Source organism: Daphnia magna, linkage group LG3 (genome assembly GCF_020631705.1).
Source record: "Daphnia magna isolate NIES linkage group LG3, ASM2063170v1.1, whole genome shotgun sequence".
NCBI lineage: Eukaryota > Metazoa > Arthropoda > Branchiopoda > Diplostraca > Daphniidae > Daphnia > Daphnia magna.
This window is the reverse complement of record NC_059184.1, coordinates 9,192,011-9,209,903: the sequence shown is the minus strand read 5'-3', so window position 1 is coordinate 9,209,903 and position 17,893 is coordinate 9,192,011. Positions and strand designations below refer to the sequence as shown.

At 37.0% G+C, this 17,893-nt stretch overlaps 2 long non-coding RNA genes and 1 pseudogene across 3 annotated transcripts; all 3 read right to left on the bottom strand.

The window, feature by feature from the left end:
* Positions 1-1,946: 1,946 nt before the first annotated feature.
* On the bottom strand, positions 1,947-3,159 carry LOC116918504 (annotated as a pseudogene).
* A 187-nt stretch (positions 3,160-3,346) lies between these two features.
* LOC116919573 lies at positions 3,347-5,989 on the bottom strand. 2 transcript variants are annotated; one of them, XR_006643983.1, is made up of 6 exons: positions 4,932-5,989; positions 4,728-4,874; positions 4,308-4,649; positions 4,096-4,245; positions 3,835-4,007; positions 3,347-3,762 (listed from the first exon to the last, which is right to left on the bottom strand). It is a non-coding gene; the product is annotated as an uncharacterized LOC116919573 (long non-coding RNA). The 2 variants fall into 2 exon arrangements; XR_006643982.1 differs by having other exon boundaries at positions 3,835-4,245.
* Positions 5,990-11,028: 5,039 nt separating this feature from the next.
* Positions 11,029-12,220, bottom strand: LOC123470451. The gene is made up of 5 exons (XR_006644093.1): positions 11,953-12,220; positions 11,722-11,872; positions 11,478-11,645; positions 11,253-11,411; positions 11,029-11,195 (listed from the first exon to the last, which is right to left on the bottom strand). It is a non-coding gene; the product is annotated as an uncharacterized LOC123470451 (long non-coding RNA).
* Positions 12,221-17,893: the final 5,673 nt, after the last annotated feature.

Here is a 17,893-nt window from a genome sequence, read left to right as displayed (position 1 = left end):
GACGGGTTCTCGGCGGCCTCTGTTAAATGTCTCTCCAAATTCCTTCCCAACATCAAGTCCCAACGCAAAGTCGATACCTTTAACCACTTTTCAGCGTCTAAATGCCCGCCCTGGGCGAGTTTCTTGGATGCTATCCTCGATGACGGCGGTGCGTCTATGCCTATTCTTCCATCTGCGCCTCAGCAGCTGGGTTTACTCACTGGGCATCGGTGAATAGAGAACTCTATGCATTTCTGTGTCTTGGTAATGGACTACTGTGGCGTAAGAGAGATTGTTAATGGGTCTCTGGATGCCTATGTGTATGAGCCTACAGCCATCCAGTTTTGCACCCAAAAAGCGTTGCGAATTGCGTCTCAGCTAGGTCGAGAGTACTCCCGTATCTAACTCTTCTCGCCGTCTACCTCCAGCTTCTCATTTTTGCTGCCATCGACTAAACTATCCAGCTTACAGCAGCTAAATCGTGACTCGCTGTTGCAAATCGCAGAGAAAACTGTATTGTTCTCATGCCTTTCTTCTTCAAGTAGCCCCTGGATCTATCTGGCCAACTCAATTGCTCAACTTGGTGTCCCAAACTGTACTTCCTCAGAGCTTCTGCGTCCATCGAAAGCGGCCGTGAAATTGGAAATCCACCAATCCGTTGCGTCAATTTGGAACGGAGAGTGGGCTAGTGGTCAGGCTGGTGCATCCACTAGGGCTTTCTTCCCAAAGGTTCAAATGGCAGCATTTATTTCGAGTCAGCACCTTTCCAGGCAGGTTGTACAAATCCTCTCAGGGCACTCTCTATTCAACTCTCATCAAAGTCGCTTTGGCTTCAAGGACTCCCCCGGCTGTGGATGCGGTGCTTCTCTCGAATCCACGGAGTATTTCTTATTCTTCTGCCCTCAGTTTTCGCAAGAACGAACTCTGTTTCAAGCCGTCTGTAGTGTCTTTGATGTCATTTGGCCTCCATTACTCCCCTAAATCCCGGAAAATCGTGGCGTGTGGGAAGCCATGTGCGCTTTTATCCACCAACCAGGCGTCTCCGCTGGGGCTCCTCTTAGCAAGCTAGCACTCCTTACCTCGTGCTGGCTAGGGTGGTGTCTATTCTCCTTTTGTTCATCATAGGCTTGTTTTCGTTTTCGTTTGGTGTACTCTCGAGTGGCATTCTGTACCCTAAGACTTCTCAGGCCGTCCTAGCAACCCGTGAGCTGTTTCACCTTAGCTGTTGAGTCTTTGCTCCTCCTTCTTGCCTCCTGGCAAGAAGGAGTAAGTCACTGCTTCATTGCTCAACGTCTTCAACTTTGTCTATACTTCACTCCTCAGCTAGACCCAGATTTTTGCATCCTCCACTCTCCATCTTGGTTGAGACTGTACCGGCGGCCCGTCGGTTGACGGCCTTGAAGGTGCAACCATTTTGGGTACACTACAAAAAAACCAGGCGGAGCTCGCTGGAAAGGAGCCCACCCAGTGCGTGGTAAATAGGCCCAGTTTCCCCTGTCTCTATTCGTGTCTTTTATTCCAGAGCTGTCGCTCTATTGTCTCTGTGTACATTTGTAACCCTACCCATGTTTGTCTAGTGTCAATTACATTTGGGCGGAGTTGCGACCAGTTAAAAATGATTAAAAAAATAAATACAACAACGAAGACAAAAATTGCAAATGTACGTAAAACGCAATTGTTATAAGTGTTTTTAAAAAGGCATGTTCATATTTTGAAAAATGTTGTTCTTCGACACCAGTAAAATGCGCTTAAGTCCATTTCAAGTTGGAAAAAAGGAGGTGGGGAGTGCGTCAAAACGCTTGAATGGGTAAGATAGGGAAGCTTCCGGCTTTACCTATTACATCCAGTGGGCTATTACTCGATCTGATGTTCAACGACGCCACTTTAAAAAAAAATTTCTATGTAACTACCCGCTAGAGGGTGCCTCAAAAATTAACTGTATGATTACCTTAAGCAATACAGCAGCGCTATTCGGTCTCTATTTTAGTGACGCGAACATCATTCACCGTTATTGCGTATTTAACTGCATTAAAATTTGTATAAATATTGGCACATTTTTCCAAAAGTGCTGAGCTAGTGATGTGCTGGTAGTTATAATCATCCCACAATTCAAACAGTTTTTCATTTAATTCTCGAAAAGTGTTTCTTTGTCTTCGTAATATTTGACCCTGTTGCAGCATTTCGGTGTACAAATCAACCTGTATAGCTTCCTCATAGAAAACGTCGAGTAGAATATAGAGGTTGAAACCTCTGGAACTAATCCGAAGGCCAGCGTAAAAAGCGAGGTGTGTGTGCCAACCGTCAACGTAGTTGGTGGTTTGAACCTGAAAAAGATTAAAATTGCTTTTTTTAATATTTATAATTTAAAAACTGACTTGCAAATCACCCGCATCAGCGTGTCTGTACGGTTACGGTATGCTCTTGTCAAACCTATCACATAATGAAAATATAGTTTAGTTACACTTGTTATTTATTAATTGTTATTTTATTATTCAGTAATTTAACCTAATGATTTTATGTGTCGAAAAAAAAAACTGGGTCCAATGGACACTTCACTCTCCGCCCTATTTTCTTCACTCTCTTCTTCATTTTCTTCTTCACCTCTACTTTACTCTCCTCCTCATTTTCTTTACTTTCCGCCCTATTTTCTTCACTCCTTTCACCCACCTTACTTTTTTTACTTCCTCCATCTCTCACTTCCCTATCAGCAAAAACAAGTTCATCAAGCCCAATACCCTGTTCCTTATCGTCATCATCTGGTGTAGAAAGGAGATTTACTTCTTCAACGATTACAGGGATGGATCCCCTGTAAGAATTCCGATGAGCGCCTTCAATAGCTAGAGAGTCTTCTTCTGGTGTCAATTTATTCAAATCTAACACTCGTAAACAAACCATAACACCAATACAACAACTATTTAAAAATTACCTATTTCATCTGTAGTTGGCAATGCAATTGGCTGGATGGGTCGATTGCCAACGAAAAGCAACACGCCAACCATGCACTTTCATCATATTCCCAGAATCACCAATTACCTCAATATCAACCACTCCTACTTGTCGACCACGTCCTCCACGTCCTCTACCTCCAATTCCCCCACGTACTAACTTCCCTGAATCCTCGCGAAGCTAAGAATCGGCAAGTCGACTTGGCTGCTTTCTTACTTTGGTGGGTCTTTCCATTGCTAATTCACTTGAGCAAAATTAGAAATTTTTCATGTGTGACACCCGAAGACGACGTACAAGAACAAACTGCAAAAAGTTAGAGAAACAAAAGATAATTTACACGACGACACCTGATGGATTACGAATGTTGCGGTGGTGCCGAAATGAAGAAACATAAGGCCGAAATGGAAACACACACGAAGAAAAAAAGTTACGTCTTGTACTAAATCTGGGAGTGGTTCCGAAAAATACAAACACAGTGCTGAAACGGACAAAATCAGTGCCGAATACGAAAAAATTTAAGTGCCGAAAAAAAGGACTGAAACGGGTGGACACCAAGCAAAAGAGGCAGCAACTCAAGGGTGGCAAAATATTTTGTATGTAAACATTACAATAATTTTGAATTCTCAAGGCGTTGTGCCAAGTACGAAAACCAAATTATATACCAAAACACTCGTAAATGTCTGACGTACGCCTGTAAAAATCCACCAGGTTCCTCATTTTTTTGTTGTTGGGTGCACTTTTCTTGGCCACTTTCAGAATAAGTGGAACATATTCGGACCACTTTGCCATGAAATCACGAACCTCTTTTCCCACGTACATCTCAAATTCAATTCGAAGCTAGAAACACAAAGAAATGTAGGCTGATCTGTTAGATTTGTGTTAATTAAATATGACCTACTTCATACTCACATAGTTTGCTTGGTTTAACACTGGGCAATGTCTCTTCATGATGTCGTAAATGTCCGTGTACTTTCCATCCAATATAACTTTTCTTCGACCTTCAAACGTCAATTTCAATAATAAAGTATTGCTTTCGCTATAACCCATTTTTCGATGAAGTTCTAGATGTTTTTTCGTATTATCTTTGTATGAATCCACATCAATAGCAATTATGAAAAATCAAAAAGCATTATTACACACAATGTTATATATTTGAAAGCAAAAAAATACTTATACGTTGATCATCTGCGTTTATACGGTTTTTTTACATCGGGACCTTCGTCAGCAACATCTGTTTTTGGCCGTCCACCTTTACAAAAAAATTGTTGGTTGTTGATAAGCATCTTGTTTTCAAAAATTCTCTTTTTCTAACATAATTCTCTGAAATGTGATAATAATTATTACTTCACATTTCACCAAACATTGATAAGTAAAGCATTTACCATATTTGTCGTTTCATTTTCTTGGTCAATTACGAGAACAGAAAACTTGAAAAAAAGTTGTCCCACAACAAAACGAATGCTATCTGGGTTAGGATGCAGCGTAAAAGGTTCAATTGCGCTTTGAAATGTTGTACTGATAGAACTATATTCCTTTTAAGAAATAGTTTCATTCATTAAAGGATCTTTTAACTTGGCGTCAATTAAGAAGCCAAAATGTGTAGACAGTTTAAATTTTGCAGTGTTTAAATGAACATTGTGTTGATTTTTTCTTTAAGTTACAGGAAAAACAAACTTGCGTAAAAACATCTTCGGTACTTGCTGCATCAAACTCCTGTTACACATCTTCAAATGAAAAAAAAATATCTATTGGTTATGTACATTCGATAATATTGTAAAATACACAATAAACTATAAGCAAACCAAATAAATTCTGTTGAGATTGTAACAAAGGAGAGCCATGAGACTTTAACGTAAAAGACTCTTAAGATTGTCTGGATCGAGAACCTTGTGAGTATTTTGAAAGGATAAGTTGTGAATTAGAACAGGTAAAATCAGCACTATGTGTACCTAAATAAATTGAATTAGTTTTTTATTTTAAGGTTACAAGTAAATAAAACTATATACCGTTAAAAGTACTCGAGATGAATTCAAGTTTAGCTTTCAAAGTTAGCTCTGTGGACTGGTCCATTTTTATTATTTCGATATTGTTAAGAATCTTCAAACGTAACTCTTTGCCTTCTACAACCGTCTCTTTTACTCCCAGAGTAATCCATTTCCCTTGCTTAAATTCACTTTTTATCGTGAAGTAAAACCCACGTGCTCTCAAAATCGGGCCTAGTGATGGCTTCTTTACTACCATGGCTTCAAATATCCAATCAATGTCGGTTTTTCCTGTAGCACAGCACTCGTTGATAAAAACTTGGTACGGCATGTTAGCTGCTCCATCAAAGATGTCTATAATGTTACGGTTTAACAATAAACTGAACTAATGAATTAAGACGTACACTAATTTGAGGAACTAATAAACAGTATATTTAACGCGAGGGGTAGCCAGACAGTCAACCGTAAGAGCTCCCTCTTGAATAACAGCCCACGAACAACTGCTACACACTCTCGCCGTTTACCTTCAACCGAGAGTGTGTGCAAAAAAAGAAGTGAGGGAAAAAAGGGGGTCGCCCCATCTGGCGATACAATAATCAAGCTGAAGCGGCCTAGGCCTTCTAGCGGTTAGGCCGAGATAGCGGGCCCGCAACAATAACAACACATTTCTTAAAAGATCTATTAAAACCCCTGTTAGATGCCATTTTAGCAGCCATCAACAGCCTACAACGTCCAGTCAAAGTCAAAGGCCACCAGTGGCATATATTCCCTTGTACAAAGGCATTAGCAGAGTCACCTGGCATAAGTGGTCATCAGCGCCAGCTAAGTAAAGAGGATTTAGTCAGATTAGTGACTGTTGTTGTAAAGGCCATCTTTATAGTAAGGCAGTGGATCGCAAATTGTCAAGATCGAAATCGTTGATCATGGCATCTAATTTTTGCTAATACAGTTTATATTTCCACCATTCCGTTTGAGGATTTGAAATATTACTGTTGTCCAATAGTAGAATGAAAGTATTCCACAAGATTTGCCAAACAGTTGTTGAGTCACTTAAATATAGGGTAAAAGAGCGAATTGGGACAGCGTTTGGGCAAACAGTCTTCCTTATGGAGAATGCGTGTAAAGCCGATCTGCTAATTTGGGGCAAAAACCCTAATTCGTGGGACACTTTTTCTAATTTGGGACAATCATATTTTTGAAAACTAATTCATTCATTCGATTCAGTTTTTCATTCTGAATCGATTTGCTTAAGACACCAAACGGGGTGCAATAGGAAAATATTGCGAAATTTATAATTTAAAAAACCAAAACAAAGAGCTGTCAAAACGAGACTTCGTCTGTACAGGCCTGTGTACTTGCAATCGAAACTCATGTCAACCACAAAATATTTATTTTTATAAATTTACATCATACTGTTCTCTTTAAGTAGCCAATAGGCAGTCATATCATGGTAAAAATCAAAAAAAATAAACGTGCCTGGAATTTTCGAGAAAATAGCATAGAAATTGCCGCAAGTATGCCGTAATGTCCCAAGTTATGAACCGAAAAAAATCACCTAAAATTTACTATGTCCTAGCCAGTATCAAAGTAACCATGTTCCTAAAGTGTATCTTTACAAGGCTGTAAAGTGTGTTACTACTGCAGGTCAACAATATTAATCTAATTGATGATTGATCTCGATCTCTTTTTTCCATAAGCACCCATGACACTAAATCTGGACAGCAGACTACGTAAATATGGCTAAGTTGTACATAGATAGTGTTCGTATGGCAGGGACACAGTGGTAGAGCATTAGTCTGTGAATTCTACAGTCATTGGTTCAAATCTGAATAGTGATAGAATATAAGTATTTCAATTAACTTTTTATTAACCATAAGGATTTCTAATTTTTTTTGCCACACATTGTTACTTCACCAAAATCATTTAAAACTAAAATTGTTCCAAGTAATATTGACATCGCCGGGTTTGCTTAAAATCCCTTTATGAATCGGAAGAATTCATAACCAAAGCCAGGTAACAATATTCATCTAATCTGCAATTGCAGTTCTCATAATTTTTTTACATAAACTTCCATGACGCTAATTTGGGACAGCAAACTGTACACTAAATGGCTCGTTATTATTTTAAGTTACGTTTGCTAAATATCAGTATCTGTGGGGTAGTCGTAAGGCGTTCGCTTGCAAACTTATTGGTAGGAGGTTCAAAACTGCTTACGGACTATCGCTTAGGTCTTTTTGTTGATTCTAGATTTTTTTTTTCACAAATTACGAGATATTTTTTTATCATCAAGGACTCCATAAACTAACACAATAACAGCAAGAGTTTGTGATAAATAGATTCGTTTTAGTTTCCTCTACAATATAATTGATTTTTTTACTAAAATCATGCGAGAAAAATTATTTAACTTGTGTTTGCAATTGTAATGTTTTTTACATAAGCTCCCATGACGCTAATTTGGGACAGCAAACTGTACACTAAATGGCTCGATATTATTTTAAGTTACGTTTTGCATTTAACAGCAACTGTGGTGTAGTCGTAAGGCGTTGGCTTGCAAACTCTGAGGTTAAAGGTTCAAAACTTCATACGGACTATCTCTTAAGTATTTTTCTTCATTCTAGATTTTTTCCCCTACATATTTAGAGACATTTTTTAATCATCAAAGGCTCCCTAAACTGATACAATAACAGCTAGTGTTTTTGATGAAAAGATTCGTTTCAGTTTCCTCTACAATATTATTCATTTTTAAAATAAAATCATGCGAGAAAAATTACTTAACTTGTGTTTGCAATTGTAATGTTTTTTACATAAGCTCCCATGACGCCAATTTGGGACACCAAACTGTAGACTAAATGGCTCGATATTGTTTTAGGTTACGTATATTATTTATCAGCATCTGTGGCGTAGTCGTAAGGCATTGGTTTGCAAACTCAGTGTTTAAAGGTTCAAAACTTCTTACGGACTATCTCTTAAGTATTTTTCTTGATTCTAGATTTTTTCCCCACATTTTAAGAGATATTTTTTAATCATCAAATACTTCCTAAAATGACACAATAACAGCAAGTGTTTGTGATAAATAGATTCGCCTAAGTTTCCTCTATAATATAATTGATTTTTTTACTAAAATCATGCGAGAAAAATTATTTAATTTGTGTTTGCAATTGCAATGTTTTTTTACCTAAGCTCCCATGACGCTAATTTGGGACAGCAAACTGTACACTAAATGGCTCGATATTATTTTAAGTTACGTTGATTATTTATCCGCCACTGTGGCGTAGTCGTAAAGCATTGGGTTGCAAATTGGGTGGAAGAAGGTTCTAAACTTCTTACGGAGTATCTCTTGGGTGTTTTTCTTGACTCTAGATTTTTTTCCCCCACATATTTAGAGATATTTTTAATCATCAAATACTCCCTAAACTTACACAATAACAGCAAGTGTTTGTGATAAATAGATTCGTTTCAGTTTCCTCTACAATATTATTAATTTTTTTACTAAAACCATACGAGAAAAATTATTTAATTTGTGTTTGCAATTGCAATGTTTTTTACATAAGCTCCCATGACGCTAATTTGGGACAGCAAACTGTACACTAAATGACTCTTTATTGTTTTAAGACATATTTTTTAAAATACATTAGTTGTGGCGCAGTCGTTAGGCGTTGGATTGCAACTCGTTGGTTGATGGTTCAAAACTGTTTAGGTACAATCTCTGAGGGCTTTTTTTTTTATTCTAGATTTTTATCACATTTTTAGAGAAATTTTTTAATCATTAAAGACTCCTTAAACTGACACAATAACAGCAAGTGTTTGGGATAAATAGATTCGTTTCAGTTTCCTTTACAATATAATTGATTTTTTTACTAAAATCATGTGAAAAAAATTATTTAACTTGTGGTTGTAATTCCTATGTTTTTTACATAAGCTCCCATTACGCTAATTTGAGACAGTAGACCACATACTAAATGACATGTATACATGTTATAGTTTATTATTATTTTTCGTCAACCGTGGCATAGTCGTAAGACGTTTGACTGCTAATATGATGGTCGATGGTTCTATACTTTTTAGATGCCAGTTACGAATTATATTTTCTATATATTTTTTTAAATAATATAAGTATTTTTTAATCGTCAAATAACACTTAAACCAACACGATTTTTTTAAATTTTTTTTAGATTTATATATTCGTTCCAGAATCTTTAACAGAACTGATAAATGTTTCACTTAAATTGTGGGATAATACCCGTCTAACCTGCGAATGGAATTCTCATGTTTTTTACATTTGCCCTCGTGACGCTAATTTGGGACAGCAGACTACATATTACATGATACGTTGCATTTTTGCAGCAGGTTTTGTGAATGGTGGCTTAGTCGCAAGACGACGGAGTTGCAATCTAAAGTACGATGGTACTAAACATATTGGGGCTTTCTTATTTTTCATTTTTTACTAAAATATGGCTTACATCACATTTTTTGAGATAATATTCAATCGTTTAACACACCTAAAACTAACGCAATATTAAAAAATATTGGGAGTAATATATTCTTTCTAGTTGCCTCTACAAGGTTGAGGAATTTGTCGAAAAAATTAATTCATGGTATCGGCTTCCAGGTTCGAACCACGATTCTTACGAATAAGAGGCCAGTGCTTTACCTCTGAGCTACTAGTCTTTTGTTATGGGGTTGTGTATATTTAGACCATTTTTCAATGAAACCCCAAAATGCAGTCAAAAATTTTGTTGTACGGGATATTATCGGACTTTAGAAGACGGACTGTTGCACAACAAAGAAAACAATTAATGAAACATTTATGTTATTAAACCAATTCTAAGGCTTGAACCAGAACCCTTTCGTCTCAAGAGCCAAGCACTCATCCACAGTGCTTACCTGGTAGCCCTACAAAAACAAATTTTGCCATCCAATGCACTCCGAAAAGTGTGTCCTAAATTAGCGCGTTTGCTTAACACGCAATCATATGGGGCAAAGACGGGATAAAAAAAGCATTTTTAATAAATACTTTTACTTAAACATTAAGACTTATAAGTAAATTCCTATTACGCCGAGTTAAGGTGACATGGAAAATATGAAAAAGGACGGAGATTTCAGAAAAATCTACAAATAAATATGTGTCCCAATAAGGGACAATATGTTAAAAAATAAATGTCGTTTACGTAGCTCATAAGATGAAAAAAATTACTAAATTGTCTTTAAAATTATGTCAAGTTTATTAGCTTTCAAGTTACAAGAAAAAAATGTAAAAAGAGATAGCTTTAAATTTTTTGAAGTTTCGAGGATGAAGCCAGATTTGAATCAAAGTCCCAAAAATATTTTTTCATTATTTCGATCAAAAGGATGCAAAAAACATGAAAACATTAGATATCAATCGATTTCTTTTTTAATTCTGCGTCGATTGATATAAATATATCGCAAAAAATTTTTTTGCGTTTTTTTTAAATCGGTGTCCCAAATTAGCGTCGGCTGTCCCAAATTAGCAGGAATAGGGGTTTTTTTCTTTTTCCACATATTGAAATAAAAATAGTATATTATGGAACCAATTTACACTTAATTGGTAGAACTTTTAATTCTCTTTCTTTTGATATTATTAGTAAAAGGGTTTGCTTAATATTACCTTAGATATATCTGTTGCCCTCTAAGTATCTGATAACAGATAGTACACTCCCAGGTTTTTCGCCCGTAAGCAAAACGTACAGATTTCAATTACCGTTTTCTCGGGTTATATTATGATTTATAATTTGTCCTTTGGACGAATTGCATAACCCTCATTTTAGTTTATAATTCGCCTATTAGATATTTCAGTAGATCCTCCATCGGAATTTTATTCGTGAAATGAAAAAAATTGTATCCTTTGTCCCAAATTAGCAGGAACCGGGCCGGTGTCCCAATTCGCTCTTTTACCCTAGTTCACAGCAAGGACAAATACTTTGCAAGTCCAAACCTACACAGTCCGCAGTGGTCTCACAAAGCAGACTTTATCTCATATTCTGGTCTAAGTAAACATCCAAGAAAATTCCACCATTCTTTGTGGTGGATGTTTTTCTTAAAGTGAAAATTTCAGCGCTTAAAAAGCCCAAAATTGGTAGTAAAATTACGCGTACGAAAACACTGTGCTTTAAACCTCTTATTTTTAGCGTGTTACCCTATATTTTCGTAGCTATACGAAAATTTAGGGGTGGTTACTAAATTGTAGGGAATACAAACCCCCCAAAAATAGGAACCTTTTTAACAGTGGACCGTACAAGAAGTAAATAATATGGACAGTTGATCGAACACCTATGGAAAAGAGATTTAACCTGGCATAAACGCTGAGTAAATTGTTCTTGTGGTTACCTGAATAGCATGACTATCTTTTGCCTTGTCAATTGTTTCCGTCTTTCTTTAAAACTTCTCTTCAACTATCCCAGCTTAACTGATGATTCAACCACAAACATGGTGATGATGGTGCTGATGATTCATCCACTGTCTCAACAAATTTGGATAAGTTAACACCTAATGAAAGTTAAGTGATAATAAGTGATTAAGAAACTCGAGAATGATAAGCTACAATAGGTTTACCATGTTAACCAGCAATGTAACTCCACGCAGACACCATGGAAAGTAGCCACTGGAAACCGAAGCCTTCCAAAGTCAAATAAACTTTGGGTGGAAACCATTGCAAACGTCAGAGTGTGAGCAACCACAAGCAGTGGGTTGGTATGCAGTAGAAGTATGCAGCAAGACGTACTGCAATAGCGAGCAACATTAAACAAAACATTTAGTAGAGAAACACATGTCACACCAGGAAAGTCAATTTACATACTTTGAGACATCAATTGCGACTGTTTGCAGATGATATTCAATCCATCAAGTGATGGTTGTGCATAAATCGGGTAAATTAAAGCACGCTGATTATGACGCCAACGGGGCACGCCGATCATGACGCCATCAGGGTAGGCCAATCATAACGCTACCTATTCACACAAGTTGATAATTACAATTGTACTACCAAAACTAAAGATTGAAAATAACATGATAGAATTCTCTAAAATACCCGAATTGAAGGTAAACGCCTTTCTCCAGTGATAGCATTGCACCATAGACCACGCTATTGATGACGCTTGATGTGTTGACGTCTGCTATGTGTGTGAATCAATTTGAAATGAAAATGATTCAAAATCGAATTCTTACAGATCAAATGTAACGAAAATTGCAATTAAAATTTTAAAATGATTAATAATAAAATGTACACATGTTGAAGCTATTTTTATTTTTTTATAAGATTTATATTTCTTATTTGTAAAATAAACGCTGAAGTTGACGATGAGCAGATGACGCCATCTTCATGACGCTATTGAACCACGCTAGTGACGCCACTATCACCGATAGATGGAAATCTTCAAAACCACATTTGGTATTAAACTATAATATAAATTTCCTTTTCGTGCTGCATATATATATTTGATCAATTAAAAAAAAACGATCCATTTCGCCAGGGTAGTTCCACACCGCTTTATGCTGTTGAGCTATAAATTTTTCAAAAATATTTTGTAAATAAAATTCTATTCCGACTTGGCCGAGATTCAAACACCGGCGCTTGGGAATCACACCCTGAGTTGATGACCACTACACCACCGGTTGCCAATATGAAGACGGGAAAACATAGGAGCGTATGGTAGGGCCCAGGGAAACCCCCCTTCACTCACCCCTCTCCCATGAGTGCGTGCAGCCTCCCCCGCTCGACCACCCTTCTGGCCGGCTTGAGCAGCGCGTCGCGTCAGCCCCGTTAAACTCAAAACTTAAAAGTAATTTTCGTTTATTGCTTTAAAAAACATAAAATTGTTTATGAAAATGTTTGAAATAAATCCGTAAGAGTTATTTCATAAAATATGTTCATTTCCTACTTCACCCAAGCAATGGGCATTGGCATCGGTAGAGGGGGGAGACGCGTTCAAGGCTGAGCCACTGAAGGGGAGAGACGCGTTCAAGGCTGAGTCGCTGAAGGGGGGATCGAGCTAAGGAACAAATAAATGGCAAAGAAAACACGGAAATTTGTTCATTTTTTAAAATTAGCGATAGTTAATAAGCGAAAACGACGTTTGTAACAAATGAATTTTACAGTTAAGATCAAGGTGAATATGTTCATCAAAAAATAAAGACGGGAATCAGCTACCTAACATGTGAAAAACGAAACGGCAATGTGTGAATTTCACTCATCGTGGTTTGAGCTACGGCAATGAATATAAACGGTGGCGGAAGTATCGTAGATCATTCCGCCTTCTCTCTCATGGAGAATAGGCCAAATTTTTTTGAAATTAATGCAGAGTACCTTATGGAACTTAGAAATAAAAGGGAGAAATAGGCCCACTTTGACGGAGAAATAGGACCGCTTTAAAAATATTTTTAAACTGGTCCTATTTCGTAGGGTCCTATTTCGTCCGGTCCTATTTGCTGGGCCTATTTCGTCGGGGCCTATTTCGACCGGTCCTATATCTCCGGCTTCCGACTATTTTATCCTTCCCAAAGAGCAGCCTTAATATTCTCTTAGTGGGCGTTCGTGCCGGTCAATCCCCAATAGTAAGCCGAAGAAACCGTTCCCGATATCTATCACAGATGCTATGGCTAGTAAGAATTTTTTATTTGTTATCGTTCTTATTCTAATATATAGCTCTTTCTTTCAACAAAATTAATTTTTCATTTTTATAGATTTCATTCTTCCGAGGAACAAGTTAAGGCTGCCATTACCGCATAGCTTGTGGATAGTCACTCAAAAACCAAAAAAAAAAAGATTTAAAAGGAAATTATCAAAACGTTGAAGAAAACAAATTTGACGGTATTACTACTTAATTACTTACAACGATGGCGATCAGCATGCAGAAAACAGTGACGCAGTCTAAGGGTTTTTATGCGTAAATTTTACGATTTTACGTTTCCTGCCATTTTGGGCTCAATTAAATTCCCTTCTATTGATCATCACGTGTTTTAATTTCTCTGATGCCATGTTAAACGTTTGTTATAGATTTTTGAACGAAAAAATTTCACACTCGTTAATCACACTTGTGTGAATTTTCCCGTACTGCCTTAATTTGCTGTCATTGATTGAGTGTTTAAAGCCATTTTGCTATCTTGAGTGACATCAATACAATTCTTTGTGTCCATACAAATCTTAACTTGAAATAAAATCAAAATATTTTTTTTTAGTTAATTATAGGCTAGATTAATACAAGCTACGGCTTTGTTGTAGAAAACGATCATGTAAAGCTTGACGAGTTTATTGATTTTAAACTAAAACAAGGCTTATTACTTGTAAGAAAACGGACTGTTCACGCAAATATAGCTAAAGCTATTTAGCAATGACCAAGCTAGCACTTCGGTAAACATCCCTTACATTGTATCGGAGAAAATCTACCTTGTCTCGTGGAAGCTTACACTATTTTCGGAGCTTAGAGTTCGTAGCTTGTGTAAAACATCCCCATGTGAGGGTGGATGGTATTACCAGAAATAAAGTAAATTGTATTTAAGGAACGGAAATCATGAGGCGAGGCAATATACGCACAATGATTAAGGTGTATTATTGAACTAAGGCCATAAGAACTACACGAGAGTACACAAATAGCAAAACAAGAAATAAACACAAGAGCAAAGACATGATGGGAATGATATAAAGATAGGCTTACCGTCATAGCGCGAGTGATACAACGATACAAAGCGTCGTGATACAACAGCGTCGAGTACTCGACGGAAGAAATGAATAGGCACAGTTCGTCGGAATATTGGGGAAGAAGGGAATGAACAGTCAGTCAAATAAAAGGGAACTCAGCGATAGCGCTCACAGCGATATGGTACAAAAACCCAAAGACAATTTCTACTGTAAGATACAAGAGAAATTCACAATTCATAGCTCATCAAATCAGTACTGTATGTCTTGCAGATTTGAATCGACTCTACCCTTTCGATTTGTTGGTTCACCACGAAACCTTGCATTTCTTCAGTGACCGAGATGCTGATGGCACACGGATGCGCAGCACGTGCAGCAATGCACGTGAGTGCAAGAGATTGATGATGACGTGTGTGCAACCAATCAAATAGTTGTTTCTTTAATCACGCGATATGCGTCGCGTGCTTGCGTCAGATGCAGGTGTTCAAATAGGTAAATTCCAAAGCGTCGCACTAACAGCTGCGATGCAACTTGCATGATTTTACGAAAAGAATAAAAAAGAAATACAGTATACAAGAGTTTAAAAAAAGAATAATAATGCGAATATAATAAATGTAAAAAGGGAGTAAATATAAGAGAGTAAAATGTGAGCATAATAAGTCAATGTATTTGTAGGCCTTCGTTACACTTGCGACAAGGTTCTACCTAGCTCACTGTTGCGTACGGGTATGCAACCATTTTATAGAAGAAAATGCTAGCTGCGTTGAATTTTGCTTTCTGCTTTCGAGGTTTTTTTCTTTTGGAAAATTCCTGAAGGTGACGTTACACTGGCGGTAGTGTAGGATTTTCCATCCATGATTTCATTTAGTGTTTCTTCAATTTAATAAATAACTTTGTTTTTCTATATAGGGGCACTCATTTTTCCAAAATCGAAGAAAGTTTCAGGTAGAGTTTATGTTTATTGTATAATATGGAAGTAAATAATGTCTGTATCCTATGGCAATAAAATCGCAGTGAAAAAGTGGCAGATACAGGTCGTTGAATCGTTTTTCAGTTTATAGCTTGCATTCCGAGATAAAATCCTGAATTTTTTAGACATTTCTGTATTATATTTTCTTTTTTATAGTATCTTGTACTAGATTATAAAAAATGTATCTGACAATTGTAAGGAATGCATCAGCTCACTCTTTCTTGGAAAAATATCCTCCCTCTCATTCCTAGAAACAAGTCATTTTCCTTTCCATCCTTTCATTACGCTCACCTTGCGTTGGTGATCGCGTTGACTTTGTTTGTCGTATAAAACCCCATCAATTGTAGTTCTTCGCTAGTCAACGCTGCGCTGTTCACCCAGTCTAGTGTTGATTCACCCCTTCGCGAGTCAAGTGTCAGGTCGTTTATTCGACCTGCTATTGGCTTGCTCGTTCCCCGTTTAAACTTGTCTTATTTGTGTCTTTGTTGTGCTTGACGCTGGCTATACGGCTACGGCCTGTATGTATGCCTCCAATCGTTTGAGACATTCATCGACTTGTTTGAATCATGTTAACATTTTATGGGAATATACCATCGAACGAAGTCCGCAGCTTCCCTTAATCGAGTAAAAGCTATTTACTTAAAGATGAAGTAAGTAGGGGTTTTACACAATACATGATTTTGTATAAACATAACAATAAGGTTTATAATTTTGTTTCTTTTTATATAGTCAAAAAGTGGCTAGTAGTAATAAGTTACAAAAAAAACGTTGCTGCTAAACCAGGAAAGAACCAATTCAAGTGTTGAATGAGGTAGGATCGAACGTTTCTAATTGAATGCCTCCTACTGAGGAGAAGAAGCCTAAAAGCTTATCATCGCCTGCAAGAGAACAAGATTCTTCCACTTTACGCTCCTTGTACACTTGGCCGGCTGAATAGCTCTTCGGATTGTGGCCTAGGGTTGAACCTACTCCCATTGTAAAATATAGCCAAAGTGCTAATTTTTTTAAACAACCTAATCTGTGATACAAGACTGCACAAAAAGGAATTGGTGATCACGTCCTTGTCCTGTTATATTGTCTTTTTATAGATTTTTGGGTGCAACCCATTGCGTAGTTCAAATTTAAAGGACGCGGCCAACCACAAGATCCTCACCGAAATCATCTTAAAGTCCATTATAATGCTTCATAACTTTCTTGCATTGGTAAAGTGTGTCGTTGGTGATGGATATTCCTACAATGTAGCAGTTCGTAAAAAGAAAAATACTAGTGGGAAAAAGGATCCAGCAACTATTTTGTTCATCCCCTGAATGAAAACCTTAAGATTTACGCATTCATAGATGTCTAACACCTTATCAAATTTCAATCAGAAAACATCTCCTTTAATCACAAAATATCCCAGATTCTAAACGTGCTTCAATTACTTTAAAAGAAAATATAATGTATATATAAATAGTTTTCTATTATATTTTCTAGTTTGCAAGAGAAAATATCTGCCATATGTTCTATCATAGAATGTATGACCATTAAAGGTTGCTTAGATTAAAATTAGTACCCAGACTAAAACTTCCTTACATTTTGCCCTAATCCTCGCAGAGGATGTCTATGAGCATTGCCATATAGCTTTATTCAGAACAAATCGTCGTGGCTTTCAAATTCCTCGAGGAAACAAAATCGCATCGATTCAAAGGAATACAATGTGGAATTTTTTACATTTCAATATCCCATTAATTTCTTAAAATTTTGATTAAAATGTAAGGAAAATCTCCTTAACGACATATTCGATATAATTAATGGGCGTTGCATGGGCGAATCAGTCAATGACAGGAACTGAATATTTTAGTCGAAATGAACGGAAAGGTGATAAGAAGAAAACAAATCTGTACTTGAAGACATGCTGAAAGTGATCGATATGACGGAGGACTGCCATCCCAATCTTGGGAAACGTCGGACATCATCAGGTCAGTCCCACGGACATCCACAGTTTATCCAACACGGATAAGGGTGATATCCTACCGACATCCGTGGAATTGCCTGATATTCGAACTAGATGGACCTTGGGTATCGACTGAATATTACAAGACCTGCCGGGAAGATGCTGTTGGACATTCTAAGAACATCCGACAGGACTTCTTTTGGCTATAAATAAGACATTATAAACAGAATGAACATAGCCAAGTCAGGACTCGTAGTTGTAGTAGTCGTAGTTGGAGTCTCTGACCATTCTGCCATCCCTTTCACAATCGTGTCAACTATATTTTGTTACTGAATCAAAATATGGTGAAATACTTGTGGAATGTTTGCTGCTGAGGATGCCCAACAGCTGTCTTATATAATTATCAGCTTAGTACAATTTTAAAATAATTTAAA